This window comes from Artemia franciscana, chromosome 4 (genome assembly GCF_032884065.1).
Source record: "Artemia franciscana chromosome 4, ASM3288406v1, whole genome shotgun sequence".
Taxonomy (NCBI): domain Eukaryota; kingdom Metazoa; phylum Arthropoda; class Branchiopoda; order Anostraca; family Artemiidae; genus Artemia; species Artemia franciscana.
In genome coordinates this window covers 27,376,043-27,394,180 of record NC_088866.1, presented here as the reverse complement: position 1 = coordinate 27,394,180, position 18,138 = coordinate 27,376,043, and positions in this window count along the sequence as shown.

The window sequence follows — 18,138 nt, the reverse complement described above, 5'->3', positions numbered from 1 at the left end:
AGCAACAATTATCAAGAATTAATAAGGTACAAGTTGTATTAATTGCAACCCAGAATAATTCCCCATCCTAATAATTTTGGTAGCAGTAAATCAATGACGTAAAATGAAAGACAAAGAAAAACTTACATGTGGCGAATCACGAGCTTTTCATAATTCTCAAAAAGGTAAGGCAGATCTACAATCCAGCGTGAGCCTTAGAAGGTCTGACCCCAAATTTCTTCCAGAAGTGATAACTTTCAACACAAAAGGGGAATTTGTTCCAATTCCTTCGGAACTTAATTCGTCGTGAACCGAAGCATCCGTTAAGTCTTCTAACAAATATTTTGGTAAATGCGGTCTGCCTCTAGCCCGATAATTTAATCTCAACTTTTCACGATGGGCCAGCACATTTGGCAAATGGAGCCCTCGCATATTTCTTTTTTTTTTCCCATGTTACTGTGGTCAATAACAAGAACTATATAAGAATTTTATTAGGGCTTTGACCATTTTTATCGGGGTTCACTTACTAAGGGGTTGAATTGTTTCTTAGAAAGGCCTTGGACTTGAGACTGGTCATTTGACTGCTTTAGTATGGGTAATTTTTATTGGGGTTTATTTACCAAGGGGTTGGATTGTTTCTTGGAAAGGCCTTGGACTTGAGACTGGTCATTGACCGCTTTTGTAGTTTGCTTTGGTAGTTCTACAGCAAGACTCGGGTCTTGCTATAACAAATTTAAAGATTCTGGGGACATTTTTGTTTCGTTCATTAGTTATTTTGTTTCATTCATTAGTTATTAATTAGCTTGTTTTATATATTTTTAATTCTTATTTCAGTACGAAGATTATGCAAAATTGTACTTATACTACAACGAATAAATTTGTCCTGAATTTATTTTAATTAAACCAAAACGATTGATCAATCTTTTTAAAATAAAACCATCGCTTCTTATTCGGCTCTTGTGCTGTGTTCAATTTATCTCTAGGATTAGACGCAGCTTATCCTTAATTATTTATACAATACAATTTTCGTATATATTCATTAACCGGCAGTTTGGTGTCTGCACCTTACTTCTTCTCTAGACTCTGTTTAAACAGGTTAGAACTAAATAATGCTTGACTGAATCGCTCCTGAACAATCAGAGTGGTTAGCCCTTTGGTGTAATTTTTGCATTCTTAGGTGCTCCGATTACAGCTCAATCTAACCTTTTGAGGGGAAATTTTGATTTCGGAACACAAATATGTAAAGTGTTTGAAGGGACTGCAGCCAGGAGGTATATATTATAGAAAAAAGTTTCTTATTGAATAACAGAAAATTTTTTGCTCTATTTTTTGATACCCCACAACAACAATGTCAAGCATAGCAATCTAGAATGCAAACCCGAAACAGGTTTTATAATTATTTTGGAATTATAAAAAAATAATTGTCGGCTTTAAGATTTGATTATGCCAAAATATTCACCAGATTTTTTTACTTCTATTGACATAAAAACCGCCTAAATGCATAAAATCACTAATTCAGGAACGTCAGGCAAACTCCAAATGTTTAACATGGGAGGTATAGGAAGATTCTTTGCGAGTCCGTCCTGCCTTAATTTTTCGTCAATGGAAAAGCAATGTGGTCTAGGAAATCATTTATATCTTATCCCCTTGAATTTAGAGGTTAAAGTAAAAGAATTAAAGGCTTCTTACATCAAAGTTTTTGAGTTTTTTACAATTTGAAATAAGTCAAACAATGCAGTTGTACAGGATTTTGTATCTACGTCTTAGTGTCCTATTCACAAAACTACTATTTATCATTTTTCCTAATTACTTAGATTAATTAGTAAGAAAACTTCTTGGTGAAACTTAGAGAAGTGTTTGCATTTTTTCTTTAGCACCTATGTCTCAACAGCCAACTTCTGGTAAAAAAAATAAAATATAATAAAATATCTGATATTCTATGATATTTGTAAGAAATGAAAAAAGCCATTTGATAAGCTGTTCTCAAAGGGTGAATCAACTGAACAATGCATTTTCAATGCATTTTAAATCCTCTGATCTACAATAGTCCATTCTGATCCACCCTTCCCCTTAAAGGGGCTTAGCAAATAGTTTTTGGACATTTCTTTTCAGAACTGTAAGAGAAAGAGAGAGTAAGCTTCATTAATATCACAAGAACAAAATCAATTAACAAATATAGCCACTACTAGAAGGTTAAATGAAATTTCAGATATGACATCTGAAATATATATATATATATATATATATATATATATATATATATATATATATATATATATATATATATATATATATATATATATATATATATATATATATATATATATATATATATATATATATATATATATATATCAGATATGACATCTATATATATATATATATATATATATATATATATATATATATATATATATATATATATATATATATATATATATCAGATATGACATCTATATATATATATATATATATATATATATATATATATATATATATATATATATATATATATATACTAGCTGTTGGGGTGGCGCTTCGCGCCACCCCAACACCTAGTTGGTGGGGGCGCTTCGCGCCCCCCCCAAGCCCCCCCGCGCGCGTAAGTCGTTACGCGCCATAATAGTTACGCGCCATTGTAGTTGTGTCCCTATGTCCCACCTGTGAATATAGATAGATATATATATATATATATATATATATATATATATATATATATATATATATATATATATATATATATATGGTTTTAACTACGTAAAACTTGCGAATATACAACATTCTTTGCTGTCCCATTGTCTTTGCATATAAATAGATTGTCAGGTTTACCTGACAATCTATATATATATATATATATATATATATATATATATATATATATATATATATATATATATATATATATATATATATATATATATATATATATATAGTGTAAACTATATATATATATATATATATATATATATATATATATATATATATATATATATATATATATATATATATATATATATATATATATATATATATATATGGTTTTAACTACGTAAAACTTGCGAATATACAACATTCTTTGCTGTCCCATTGTCTTTGCATATAAATATATTGTCAGGTTTACCGACTCTTGAACATGCAACATATAATGGTCCATGGGAAAACAATCTGTATTCAGATCTATACCTCATGATTCTAATGATTGCCCTTGAGCTTTGTTGATGGTGATTGCTAATCGACCATTCCCTGTCCCGGTGTCCCGGTCGTCATTTATATCCCCCTGTTTCCCCCGGTGTCCCCGTTGTAGTTGTGTCCCTGTGTCCCGGTCGTCATTTATATTCCCTGTGTCCCGGTCGTCATTTGTATCCCGGTGTCCCGGTCTGTATATACATTCGTTTTTTAGTTTTGTTTTTCTCCTTTATTTTTTTCCTTTTTTTTTCTTTTTTAGCTTATTTAGATTTTTAGATTTTTTAGTTTTTTTTATTAGTTTTTAGTTTTTTTTTCTTTTTAGTTTTTTTGTCCCGGTCGTCATTTATATCCCCCTGTTTCCCCCGGTGTCCCCGTTGTAGTTGTGTCCCTGTGTCCCGGTCGTCATTTATATTCCCTGTGTCCCGGTCGTCATTTGTATCCCGGTGTACCGGTCTGTATATACATTCGTTTTTTAGTTTTGTTTTTCTCCTTTATTTTTTCCTTTTTTTTTCTTTTTTAGTTTATTTAGATTTTTAGATTTTTTAGTTTTTTTATTAGTTTTTAGTTTTTTTTTCTTTTTAGTTTTTTTTGTAGTTTTTACCTTCTTTTTAGTTTTGTTAATTTTTTTTTTTACTTATGTCCTGGTCGTCATTTATACTCCCTGTGTCGCGGTGCTTTGTTGATTGCTAATCGAACATTCCTTTTGTCCTGGTCGCTTTCTCTTTGAGTGTCGTCATTTATTTTTTTCTTTTTTAGTTCTTTTAGTTTTTACCTTTTTTAGTTTTTTTTAGTTTTTTAGATGAAAATTTTTTTTAGTTTTTTCCTTTTTTTCTTTTTAGTTTTTTATTGGTTTTTACCTTTATGTTAGCTTATTTTTCAGTTTTTTCCTTTTTTTTTATTTTTTTTTATTTTTTATTTTTTTTATTTTTTTACCTTTTTTTAGTTTTTTTAGTTTTTTTTAGTTTTTTTAGTTTTTTAGCTTTTTTACTTTTTTTATTAGTTTTTAGTTTTTTTGTAGTTTTTGCCTTTTTTTAGTTTTTTCAGTTTTTTTTTTTAGTTTTTTATTGGTTTTTACCTTTATTTTAGCTTATTTTTCAGTTTTTTCCTTTTTTTTAGTTTTTTTTAGTTTTTAGTTTTTTTAGTTTTTTACCTTGTTTTAGTTTTTTTAGTTTTTTTAGTTTTTTAGCTTTTTTATTTTTTTTATTAGTTTTTAGTTTTTTTGTAGTTTTTGCCTTTTTTTTAGTTTTTTTAGTTTTTTAGCTTTTTTATTAGTTTTTAGTTTTTTTGTAGTTTTTGCCTTTTTTTAGTTTTTTTAGTTTTTTAGCTTTCTTATTTTTTTTATTAGTTTTTAGTTTTTTTTGTAGTTTTGCCTTTTTTTAGTTTTTTCAGTTTTGACGTCACCTGATCCAGTTTTTTCAGGTGACGTCACCTGATCCACGATCCACAGATCCACAGACAACTTATTTTTATATATATAGATAGTTTTTTTTTTTACTTATGTCCTGGTCGTCATTTATACTCCCTGTGTCCCGGTGCTTTGTTGATTGCTAATCGAACATTCCTTTTGTCCTGGTCGCTTTCTCTTTAGAGTGTCGTCATTTATTTTTTTCCTTTTTAGTTCTTTTAGTTTTTACCTTTTTTAGTTTTTTTTTAGTTTTTTAGATGAAAATTTTTTTTAGTTTTTTCCTTTTTTTCTTTTTAGTTTTTTATTGGTTTTTACCTTTATTTTAGCTTATTTTTCAGTTTTTTCCTTTTTTTTAGTTTTTTTTTATTTTTTATTTTTTTTAGTTTTTTACCTTTTTTTAGTTTTTTTTAGTTTTTTTAGTTTTTTAGCTTTTTTACTTTTTTTATTAGTTTTTAGTTTTTTTTGTAGTTTTTGCCTTTTTTTAGTTTTTTCAGTTTTTTTTTTAGTTTTTTATTGGTTTTTACCTTTATTTTAGCTTATTTTTCAGTTTTTTCCTTTTTTTTTAGTTTTTTTTTAGTTTTTAGTTTTTTTAGTTTTTTACCTTTTTTAGTTTTTTTAGTTTTTTTAGTTTTTTAGCTTTTTTATTTTTTTTATTAGTTTTTAGTTTTTTTTGTAGTTTTTGCCTTTTTTTAGTTTTTTTAGTTTTTTAGCTTTTTTATTAGTTTTTAGTTTTTTTTGTAGTTTTTGCCTTTTTTTAGTTTTTTTAGTTTTTTAGCTTTTTTATTTTTTTTTATTAGTTTTTAGTTTTTTTTGTAGTTTTTGCCTTTTTTTAGTTTTTTCAGTTTTGACGTCACCTGATCCAGTTTTTTCAGGTGACGTCACCTGATCCATCCACAGATCCACAGACAACTTATTTTTATATATATAGATATATATATCTTCTATATATATAAAAATAAGTTGTCTGTCTGTGGATGTGTGGATGGATGTGTGGATGGATGTGTCAGGTGACGTCACCTGAAAAAACTGGATTAGGTGACGTCAAAACTGAAAAAACTAAAAAAAGGCAAAAACTACAAAAAAAAACTAAAAACTAATAAAAAAAATAAAAAAGCTAAAAAACTAAAAAAACTATAAAGGTAAAAACCAATAAAAAACTAAAAAAAAAACTGAAAAAACTAAAAAAAGGCAAAAACTACAAAAAAAAACTAAAAACTAATAAAAAAAGTAAAAAAGCTAAAAAACTAAAAAAACTAAAAAAACTAAAAAAAGGTAAAAAAATAAAAAAAATAAAAAATAAAAAAAAACTAAAAAAAAGGAAAAAACTGAAAAATAAGCTAAAATAAAGGTAAAAACCAATAAAAAACTAAAAAAAAAAAAGGAAAAAACTAATAAATGACGACACTCAAAGAGAAAGCGACCAGGACAAAAGGAATGTTCGATTAGCAATCAACAAAGCACCGGGACACAGGGAGTATAAATGACGACCAGGACATAAGTAAAAAAAAAAAAAACTATCTATATATATAAAAATAAGTTGTCTGTGGATCTTTGGATCGTGGATCAGGTGACGTCACCTGAAAAAACTGGATCAGGTGACGTCAAAACTGAAAAAACTAAAAAAAGGCAAAAACTACAAAAAAAACTAAAAACTAATAAAAAAAATAAAAAAGCTAAAAAACTAAAAAAACTAAAAAAAGGCAAAAACTACAAAAAAAACTAAAAACTAATAAAAAAGCTAAAAAACTAAAAAAACTAAAAAAAAGGCAAAAACTACAAAAAAACTAAAAACTAATAAAAAAAATAAAAAAGCTAAAAAACTAAAAAAACTAAAAAAAGGTAAAAAACTAAAAAATAAATAACGACCCGGACACAGGGACACAACTACAACGGGGACACCGGGGGAAACAGGGGGATATAAATGACGACCGGGACAAAAAAACTAAAAAGAAATAAAAACTAAAAACTAATAAAAAAAACTAAAAAATCTAAAAATCTAAATAAGCTAAAAAAGAAAAAAAAGGAAAAAAATAAAGGAGAAAAACAAAACTAAAAAACGAATGTATATACAGACCGGGACACCGGGATACAAATGATGACCGGGACCCGGGACACAGGGAATATAAATGACGACCGGGACACAGGGACACAACTACAACGGGGACACCGGGGGAAACAGGGGGATAACCTGACAATCTATTTATATGCAAAGACAATGGGACAGCAAAGAATGTTGTATATTCGCAAGTTTATATAACATAGGGACACAACTACAATGGCGCGTAACTATTATGGCGCGTAACGACTTACGCGCGCGGGGGGGCTTGGGGGGGGCGCGAAGCGCCCCCACCAACTAGGTGTTGGGGTGGCACGAAGCGCCACCCCAACAGCTAGTATATATATATATGTTTGATTAAATATTTGATTATATTATGGGTTACAGTTTGTTTAACTGAGAGCTTAACAGACACTTTTTCTAGCAAGAAATCAAACGAATCCAAAACGATTTGCACAGAAAGACGCAGGATTTTGACTGTCTTCTTCGTCAAAAACTTCCACAGCAAATGGCAGCTCAACAACAATCTAAAGAAAACACCCAAACTGTAGTACAGCTTTAACAACCATAAAAAAGAACTGACACTTCGGTGATTCAAACGTGTTTTATTAAGCAAAATATTAAAATTCAAAATACAATGAAAACATGAAAGCAATACTCTGTATCATTTAGTGATTTATAGTGAAAATACCACTCAGTGCCAAATATATCCCTCTTTTCTCATTGTTCCTTAATTAATATTAGCTAAGGAATTGTAATCGTAGAAATTCCGAAAATGAATCTTTTCGAAGAAGTGTATAAACTGTCTTCTAACAGAGGAGTTTAACACAAAGGTTTTTTTGCAGTGCTTTTGACCAGGGCTGTGGAGTCAGAGTTTTAGAAAAAATTTTACTGAGTGGAGTCGGAGTTGAGTCGGTAAATTGACATTATATCGAATCGGAGTTGGAGTCAGAGTCGGTTATGACTTGTAACTGACTCCACAGTCCTGTTGACCTTATTGGAAGCTCAATCAACTGTATTTGGACGTTTAACAAGAGGGTATTGTAAGTTCACCGTATGTAAGTCAATGTCAGATTATTAATGTTTAATATATTTAATAATATGTTTGTAGTTCATGTATGTTTAGACTTACTTTTAAGTGAATCATACACGCAATTTGTCTTGAATTGGAACTTTGGAAAATGTTTGGAAATCGGGTGTTTTAAAGCTATAATATACTTGCTTTTTTGCAATGTTATATATAAATAGGAAATTAAGCAGATTAAGAAACTCAAGAGGTAGAAAGAAATACCGTATAGCCCTATCTTGACTTTGATGAAAAGAATTGAAGAAAATATATATAATCCAAACACATAGCCAAAAACTCATCTTAGTTCCTATATCAAAAAATTAAATAAAGAAAAACAATTTTTTTTAAATGAAAGTAAGGAGCAAAATTAAAACTTAAAACGAACAGAAATTACTCCGTATATGAAAGGGGCTTTTCCTCCTCAACGCCTCGCTCTTTACACTAAAGTTTGGCTCTTTCTCTTAACTCTATTTTGAAACAGTAAGAAACTTTACGTAAAGAGTGGGGTGTTGAGGAGGAAAAGCCCCTTTCACATACGGAGTAATTTCTGTTCATTTCAAGTTTCAATGTTGCTCCTTACTTTCATTTAAAAAAACTTGTTTTTTTTATATTTAATTTCTGGACGTTTTTGAATTAACGCATGTTTTGATCTTGGCTCTCCGCACATAAATGATTAAAACGAAATTTATATATTAATTAATTGCAATTAATCGGAAGATTTTGAGAAAAAAGGAACGAGGGAGGAGGCCTAGTTGCCCTCCAATTTTTTGATCACTTAAAAGAGAAATTAGAACTTTTAAGTTTTTACACACGTTTTCATTGGTAAAAAATATACGTAACTTACGAATTAATTTACGTAACGAACTTCTATATTCGTATGTTTTTATTGAGTGTATGAGAAGGTTCATCACTCGTCAATACCTCGCTCTTTACCCTAAAGCTTAAATTTTCACCCAATTCCTTAAGAATGAGCTCTGAATCACAAAGGCCGTAGAATAAATAGTTGAAATTACTAAAAATACTTTAGCGTAAAGAGTGAGGTATAACGAGGTAAGCCCCTCATATGCGTAATAATTTTGTTCGTTTTAAGTTTTAATGCTGCCCCTTACTTTCAGGAGAAAAAACTTTTCATATTTATTTCTTAATTGTTTTTTCAAATAATGCTAGAAAATCCTGCGCCCCCTTCATTAAAATTCTCTTCCCCCATGCCAAGTTTCTCCATGGAAATATCCTCCCTCGTAACCCCCCCTCAAATCTCCCCCCTAAACAAAAAAAATCCCCCAGAAAATGTCTGTACACTTCCCAGTAACCATTACTATATATAAACACAGGTCAAAGTTTGTAACTTGCAGCCCCTCCCACGGGGACTGCGGGGGAGTAAGTCGTCCATAAAGACACAGTTATTAGGTTTTTCGACTATGGTAAATAAAATGGCTATCTTAGAACTTTGATCCGGTGACTTTGGGGAAAAATGAGCGTGGGAGGGGGCCTAGATGCCCTCCAATTTTTTTTTGGTCACTTAAAAAGGGCACTAGATCTTTTAATTTCCGTTAGAATGAGCCCTATCGTGACATTCTAGGACCACTCAGTCGATACGATCACCCCTGGAAAAAAAAACAAAAAACAAAACAACAAAAAAACAAATAAAGACGCATCTGTGATCTGTCTTCTGGCAAAAAATGTGAAATTCCTCATTTTTGTAGATAGGAGCTTGAAACTTCTACAGTAAGATTCTCTGATACGCTGAATCTGATGATGTGATTTTGTTAAGATTGTATGACTCTTAGGGGGTGTTTCCCCCTGTTTTCTAAAATGAGCCAAATTTTCTCAGGCTCGTAACTTTTGATGGGTATAAGTGATCTTGATGAAACTTATATATTCAAAATCAGCATTAAAATGCGATTTTTAAGTAGCTATTGGTATCAAAATTCCGTTTCTAGGGTTTCGTTTTCTATTGAGCCGGGTCGCTACTTAATTACAGTTCGTTACCACGGACTGTTTGATAAAGCCAAGTATTGCGACAAAAGAATACTTCCACTCTCTAGCTAGGATACTGATATTTTTGAAAAGTGTTTTCAAAGCATGGTAAGTACGATGATGGCTCGCATCAGGCTTTATTCACCCCTGAAAAAAATCCAACTTTAACAGAGGAAGTGGATTTATATGGTTTATTCCCCTTCCTACTAATGTGGAAAATGACACGAGTAAGGTATGAAAAACAGTTTTTGAGATAGCAGGTGCAGTTTCTTTTTATCTCAGCAGTAATAGGTTTGGATAGGCTTTACAATTGCTTTATTAACCCTTGTTAAATATTAATGCATGTAAAAGAAGATTTTTTTCCTGACGCTTAGCAATGATAAGTCTTCGTTTTGTATAAAAGCGTTGTCTTCAGAGAAAAAAAAACATAATGAGTTTTTTTTTTTATTTAGATTTTAGCCTTACAAAGGGAAAAAAGGGTTAATAAGAAGTTGTATCTATTTGTGTTGAGGAAAAAGAATTAATAATTTATTTCTTTGACGCATACATTTTTGAAAATTATCTTATTTTTCCAACCCTACTTGTAGCAAAAGAAATACCAACTTCGGATATCTTGGCATTCTTTGTATATTCGATTCAATATTATTGTTGACTATTTATCGAAACAGAATATTAGTGGGTCAGAGAATTAATAATAAAATCCCACAGATAGTACTACCTTGCTGCTGGGGTTAATCACGGCGGAGTGATCCAGAAAATAGGGCATAAAAATTAATATCCTTTCAAATATCATTCGTCATACATTTGATCTCTATGGGAAATTTGTCCTCTTGCAGTATTTCGTTTTGTATATACGCCACACGAAATACTCCCTCTATTGACTGTCCCATTTTCTAAATTACTGATCTAAAAGTCGGAAATCAGATATCAAAAATTTTTTATTTGATCAAATGCTTAGATTTTGATGAAAACTAGTGTATGATAAAACAGCTCAGTCTAAAATTAAAATTTAAGATCTAAAAACTAGACAGGACCTTTAATCCTTTCTCAAACATTGAGTTTTTGCCAAAAAGTTTGAAACAAAGCACTGGTTTGACGTCTTACTGTGACATAAAACACACAGTGAAAAGTCTTAATCGTTTCAAATGTGAAAAATCGTTAAATCGTTAATCGTAAAATCGTTTAATCGTTTCAAATGTCAAATGTTTTTTGCTAGCTATTATAGTTGCGTTTTTCTGAAGGAGCTGGAATGGTAGTTTAATTTTTGTCAAAATATTGTCAAGAACACTTAAGTATGAAGTTTAGTCAAATTTGTTCCATTTTGACTTGGAATCCCACTTTCTTTTACTTGGGGATCTATTCTCAACATGAGTGACTTCGAATGGGCAGGTAATGGGAAAATGATCAGAAACTGGTACGCCAGTGACAATTATCAAGAGCTTTGATATTTTTAAAACAGAGAAAGAAATCCAAAGAGCTCATAGAGCCTGAATTATGGACATAGGTGAAGGAGCAATCGCTCAAGACTGGTTGCAGAGCAGCAAAAGCGAGTAAAAGGATTTAGATCATTGCATTAGCATTATCATTATAGCATATCATATCATTATCAGATCACAATTCAAGTCTCCAACAATGACCACCTGACCATGCTTATCTAAACACTCCTAGACAGAGTGCACTAGTTGGGCTCATGCACCAGTAAATAGCTCTTCTGAGGCAAGATTACGGTAGTCGGTTGGAAGATGCACGGAGAACACATAAGTATCCCCAATTTTCACAGCTATTTAATGTTCGTCTTCACCAACCAGCTGGGTAGAAAGGCAAGAGTTGACAAGAATGGCAAACCCGAAAAGGGACGGTCTCTCTCTTCCCAAAGAGATAGCAGGCATGGCAAATCGTTAAAGGTCAGTTAATTTCAGTAGAGCGACAAAGGAAGCTGTCAGGATATGCTCCTATAAACATAGCACATCATTAAAGTATTGTGAACTTTCAACCAAGGGTGGTTTTTGCAATTAAACTGCCATTTATGTTCCGCGAGCACACCTTTAGCTGAGAAGTTACCATTTATTTCGCATTAGCTTCATTGCTAAATGACATTTTATACTATAGCAAGGATGGTCATCATAACCACGCAATGCAAATCTTACACCCATACAGCAAGGGTTCTCTCTTGAATTCTTGTGACCATCTGTGCAGCGAGGACATTGAGTAATATTTTCACTGGCTTGGGCAAAATTTATTAGTATTTTAAAATAATAAAAAGAAAGTAGATTTATGATGCTGGGACAACATGAAAAAGTTTAGAAACATTCGGATGGCTTCGCCGACGAAGCGTTCCGTAGTTAATGCTTTGATCTTATATCTTCGGCATCAATTGAATGCCATAGCCACCCATTCTACTAGTTGTCTCTTAAAACCAGCTCAATTCTAAATTCGCTGATGCCTGAAAAATATTTTTAGTTTGTAACTATAGCATATATGCAAGCTGACACTTTTTTACTCTTGCCTCATAACATAAAACTTCGCACAATCTATGTTGTTATTTCTAAAATGAAGCTAAAAAAAACTATTTCCAAAAAGAAGTTGGTATAGAAAAGTAAATATACACTTGGGAGTTAAATCGATCACAAAAAAAAATTCAAACATAAAACGAACTTGAATTAACATAAATAGATAAGTTGAACTAAAAAGAACAGAAATAAAAGTAGTGACCACCTTTCAGGTCGGACAGGGACCCTTACTCTCGAGTCCCGATCCGAACACTTTTTTTTAAAATTCCTCAAGATGCAGGTGCATGTTACGTAATTGGGAATGTTTTCTAAGAGATGAAGGCGTCTCTTACGTCATAGGGTTTGCTTGTTATGTAATAGTTTATTTGATTCTTTAAAAACCCACGAGAACTTTTTTACTCCAGGAATTCTTTGGGTTTTACCTAATAGTTTTAATAATTCTTTAAAAAAACAATCTTCGGGGTTTCTTTACTCCAGGATTTTTAAGACTGTTCTTTAAAAAACCTTCAGGGCCCCCCGCCAAATTAGGATTTCTTTGGATGATTGAAAACCCAACGAGGGCTAATAAAAAACCTACGGGACCCTGCCAAATCAGGATTTCCTTGGATGTTATGTCGTAGTGTTTGCTTGCTATATAATAGAGTTTTGTTGGTTTAAAAACTCTCAGGAGTCCTCTCAATCAGGATTTCTTTCATTATTATGATTAAAAACCTACGACGGCCAGGAAAAACCTTCCTTGGCTCACTAGTTGGAAACCTTCAAGATGCCGTACCCTAGCAACCAATTCCAATGGGGCCCTATCATCCAACTTAATCGGGCCCCTAACCTAACCAGCTTCTCTTGCCACCTCACAACACCGGACAGATATCGGTATCGGAAGAGTCATATTCGAAAATATTTGCAATTAGGTTTCAGATAATGATTTATTTTACTTTATTGGGAAGTCCAGAATCATGTTGGCTTATGAATGAGCCGAATCTTCCCAAATGTTTGCGGAAGCCGGTAATGATAGTTAGGCCTGGATCAATGATCCGAGTACCAATCATATGCATTGAAAAAATGGTTCATGGAATATATTCAGTAATGTAGTTCCTCTGATTAGTAGCCTGAGCGTTAGTGTCATAGCATACGTAAATGGCAATCAAAGCTTAAAGTATCCTTTGTATTAAAAACGTAAGACTTTATGTTTTAGTTTACAAGGGTTGATGCGTTTCATATACGACTCTTACGTTTATCTCTATTTATTTTGAAACGGTTTTCTTTATACTTGAACGTTATTTGTCATAGCGTAAATTGAACTTCATTCTAGAAAAGTATGATACTCATCAATAGCAGAAGCTTTGAGTTTGCAAACCATGGCAAGAAAAGATTGACAGTGAAAATAGTTGGGTGGTATTAAATGGTAACTTCTCAGCTAAAGGTGTGCTCGCGGAACATAAATGGCAGTTTAATTGCAAAAACCACCCTTGGTTGAAAGTTCACAATACTTTAGTGATGTGCTATGTTTATAGGAGCATATCCTGACAGCTTCCTTTGTCGCTCTACTGAAATTAACTTATCTTTAACGATTTGCCATGCCTGCTATCTCTTTGGGAAGAGAGAGACCGTCCCTTTTCGGGTTTGCCATTCTTGTCAACTCTTGCCTTTCTACCCAGCTGGTTGGTGAAGACGAACATTAAATAGCTGTGAAAATTGGGGATACTTATTTGTTCTCCGTGCATCTTCCAACCGACTACCGTAATCTTGCCTCAGAAGAGCTATTTACTGGTGCATGAGCCCAACTAGTGCACTCTGTCTAGGAGTGTTTAGATAAGCATGGTCAGGTGATTATTGTTGGAGACTTGAATTGTGATCTGATTGATAATGCTAATGCAATGATCTAAATCCTTTTACTCGCTTTTGCTGCTCTGCAACCTGTCTTGAGCGATTGCTCCTTCACCTATGTCCATAATTCAGGCTCTATGAGCTCTTTGGATTTCTTTCTCTGTTTTAAAAATATCAAAGCTCTTGATGATTGTCACGTTGACACTGGCGTACCAGTTTCTGATCATTTTCCCATTACCTGCCCATTCGAAGTCACTCATGTTGAGAATAGATCCCCAAGTAAAAGAAAGTGGGATTCTAAGTCAAAATGGAACAAATTTGACTAAACTTCGTACTTAAGTGTTCTTGACAATATTTTGACAAAAATTAAACTACCATTCCAGCTCCTTCCGAAAAACACAACTATAATAGCTAGCAAAAAACATTTGACATTTGAAACGATTAAACGATTTTACGATTAACGATTTAACGATTTTATACATTTGAAACGATTAAGACTTTTCACTGTGTGTTTTATGTCACAGTAATTATTCAAATAATTACTGATTTTCAAATATGTTTCTTTGAAAATCTATATAGTAAAAATTAAGTTATGAAAGTAATATATTTGTAATCAAATAAAATAAGGATTTAAGGATAAGTGAAAAATTTTAATGCTGAAAGAATATATGCCAAGAAATTCGACATTAAGGTCTTTCAAATTATTGTTCTTGGAAGTCAGTTAACAAAGAATTATGTTTTCATTAACTTTAATACAACCATATTAATGCATAGCTTATATTTTGTTCCTTTTATTTTGACACAGTGATTTTATAAGCCCCACATTGATGCTCTTCGATCCTTTTCAGAATTTAATAAACTAACCAAAGTTTTATTGCCTCTTAAAGCTACCTTTAAACCATTATTTTGTAAAGTTCTTTTAATTTTTTCACTCAGTCCTGGAAAATATGGTAAAGAACAAAAAATATCTTTCTTTTCTGTAGTTTCCAGAACAACGTAAGAAAATTCTATAAAATTTTTCCTTCTTTTCAAAAAAAGTCTGGTCAATTAACCAACCTGAGTAATGGTTACTTATTGTAAGACTTTATGTTTTAGTTTACAAGGGTTGATGCGTTTCATATACGACTCTTACGTTTATCTCTATCCATTTTGAAACGGTTTTCTTTATACTTGAACGTTATTTGTCATAGCGTAAATTGAACTTCATTCTAGAAAAGTGTGATACTCATCAATAGCAGAAGCTTTGAGTTTGCAAACCATGGCAAGAAAAGATTGACAGTGAAGATAGTTGGGTGGACGCTGGTGAAGCTACCCTTGAGAAGTCTAATCAGCAAGGAAGACACATTGTGCATAGATTTTTCACAAGCGAATTTTTTTCTATTTGCAAGTCAATTTATTTTTGGTTTTAACTTTTTTTTTATTTTTTTCCTTGAACACAGGGTCGTTTCTGTAAATCAAGTACTTTCTAGTTTCTACAAGTTCAACTTTTTTGGGGACGATCCAGTTTTGCCTTGTAATCGTTACAAATATGTTTAACTTCTTCCGTCAAGAGTTTAGCGTATTCTTCCGTCTTACAGTTGTGTTAATGTAAAATAGATATCTGATCCGTTTTGTAAAGTTTCTTTATACCCCCTCCCCACACCAAAAAAATGCACCGCTTCTTCCGAACAAAATCCTGGATATGACGGCGACTAACAGGCTACTTTTCTTTGATTTTCAGATTCCCTGTAATAATTGTTTAAAGAAAGAATATCATTTTAGCGTAAATAAATTATCTGGTGAAGGCAAAGTTTGAAACATGTATCTCTGTTGTTAAAAATATGTGCTGTATTATCAACTCCCTCAAGATTGGGGTCCTTAAATTATAGTTTTACTTGATAATTGACTATTACGACCGTGTCAACCATCATGATTGAAATAGTTGGGGTATTTCTTTTCTACTCCAAATGCCACTTTCAATAATCAGCCATTTAATTAGAATAAATAGCTCTTTTGAAAGTATTAAAAAAACTTGAGATTGTAGAATTTGAAGAAATTGAGGATTTGCTTCAAATCATATAATCTCAAGTTTCGACATAGTATCAATGTATACGAGTATTAATGTAAAAGCCCCAGAAAGAAAAATGTTAAGACATTTATACTTAGCCAGGGGTGAAACAGTTTTGGAAGTCACTGTAATTAAGAATTTATTTAGGTTGTGCAATACGTTCTTTTATAATTTTTTTTTCAATTCAAAGGTCTTTTTTGAACAATTAAATGATTTACTCTTGGGGGCCCCTTTAAGGCCATTATTAGCTAATTGTTTTGTAGAAATTCTTGAAACAATAGCGTTATATTCATATTTTTTTAACACAAATTTTAGTGGAGATATATGGATGAAATAATTTCAATATGGAATTATGGCGAGGAGAAATAAAAAGGTTTTTTAGCACATCTTAATTTTTGGGGACGTGATTTAAAGTTTACCATAGAATTAGATAAGGATAAGAAACTTCCATTTCTGGATGTTCTTCTTTTAAAAATGAAACAGTTTGGATTTTAAGACTTACTGAAAACATACAAACAATAATAAATTTATGTGGTTTTTTCTGGTCATGCTTGCCAAGTAAAAATTGGTTAAATCATATCTTTAACTGACTATATTTTTAAAATTTGTTCTCCAAAATTAATTGAAGAAGAATTATTGAGATTAAAAGAAATTTTAATAAGTAACCATTATCCAGGTTGGTTAATTGACCAGACTTTTTTTTAAAAGAAGGAAAAAATTGATAGAATTTTCTTACGTTGTTCTGGAAACAAGATATTTTTTGTTCTTTACCATATTTTCCAGGACTGAGTGAAAAAATTAAAAGAACTTTACAAAATAATGGTTTAAAGGTAGCTTTAAGAGGTAGTAAAACTTTGGTTAGTCTATTAAATTCTGGAAAGGATCGAAGAGCATCAATGTGGGGCTTATAAAATCACTCTGTCAAAATAAAAGGTACAAAATATAAGCTATGCATTAATATGGTTGTATTAAAGTTAATGAAAACATAATTCTTTGTTAACTGACTTCCAAGAACAATAATTTGAAAGACCTTAATGTCGAATTTCTTGGCATATATTCTTTCAGCATTTAAATTTTTCACTTATCCTTAAATCCTTATTTTATTTGATTACAAATATATTACTTTCATAACTTAATTTTTACTATATAGATTTTCAAAGAAACATATTTGAAAATTCCAGCTTTGACGCATGAATAGACATAAAGTGAGAAAAGAGTATATCGATTAGCCCAAGGACAACAAGGAAAAGTAATATACATAAGAAATCATCTGTTTTTGTTTTTCAGGGAGATTCCAGAGGTCCTCTCACCACCTTTCTACAGGGAAAAGTATATCTTGTGGGGATGGTATACTGGAGTGTTGGGAGGTTTTGTGGAAAGCCTTTTCTATCTGGCGGGTATGAAAACGTAGAAAAACACCTTGAATAAATTTTTTAATGAAAATACCTCCTTTCTTTGAGCCAAGACTATACATTTTTGGTTAACAAGTGCACATTTGAATATATTTTCTTCATATTTTGTGAAATCTCTTTGGAGGTAAATTTAAGCCACATTAAGAGATATTTTTTAAAGAAATACTTTTTTTTAAATGAAATATTAAGAGAGCTTTTAATGAAAATACCCTGTTTCTTTGACTGGGTGTTAAATATTTGTCCCTCTTTGCCAAAAAAGAAAAACCTTAAGCTATAGAACGTCTTAGTCCACGGCAATTTACACCACTGTAGGAAACTATCGACGGCACACCGCACCCCCTGACCCTCTCATCATTCCAAAGACATTTTTCTGATATTTTCATAATAAAAACACTCTTTAAATCCATTGATTTGTATTTTAGCAGGGCAACCCCAACGTGATGCCCCTCATTGCAATTCAGGCCACCTGGACAAACTGTGGATGGCACACGACACCCTCTATTAAACTTTATCACTCCTAAGACATTAATTGATTGGATCATGTTTTTGCAAGCCACCCTCAATATGACATACCAAAACCGTTCACACCACCGTACCACACTTTGACTGCCGCTTTGGCTGCACTCATTATTCCTATGGTATTTTCATATTTTTCTTGTTGAAAATCATACTT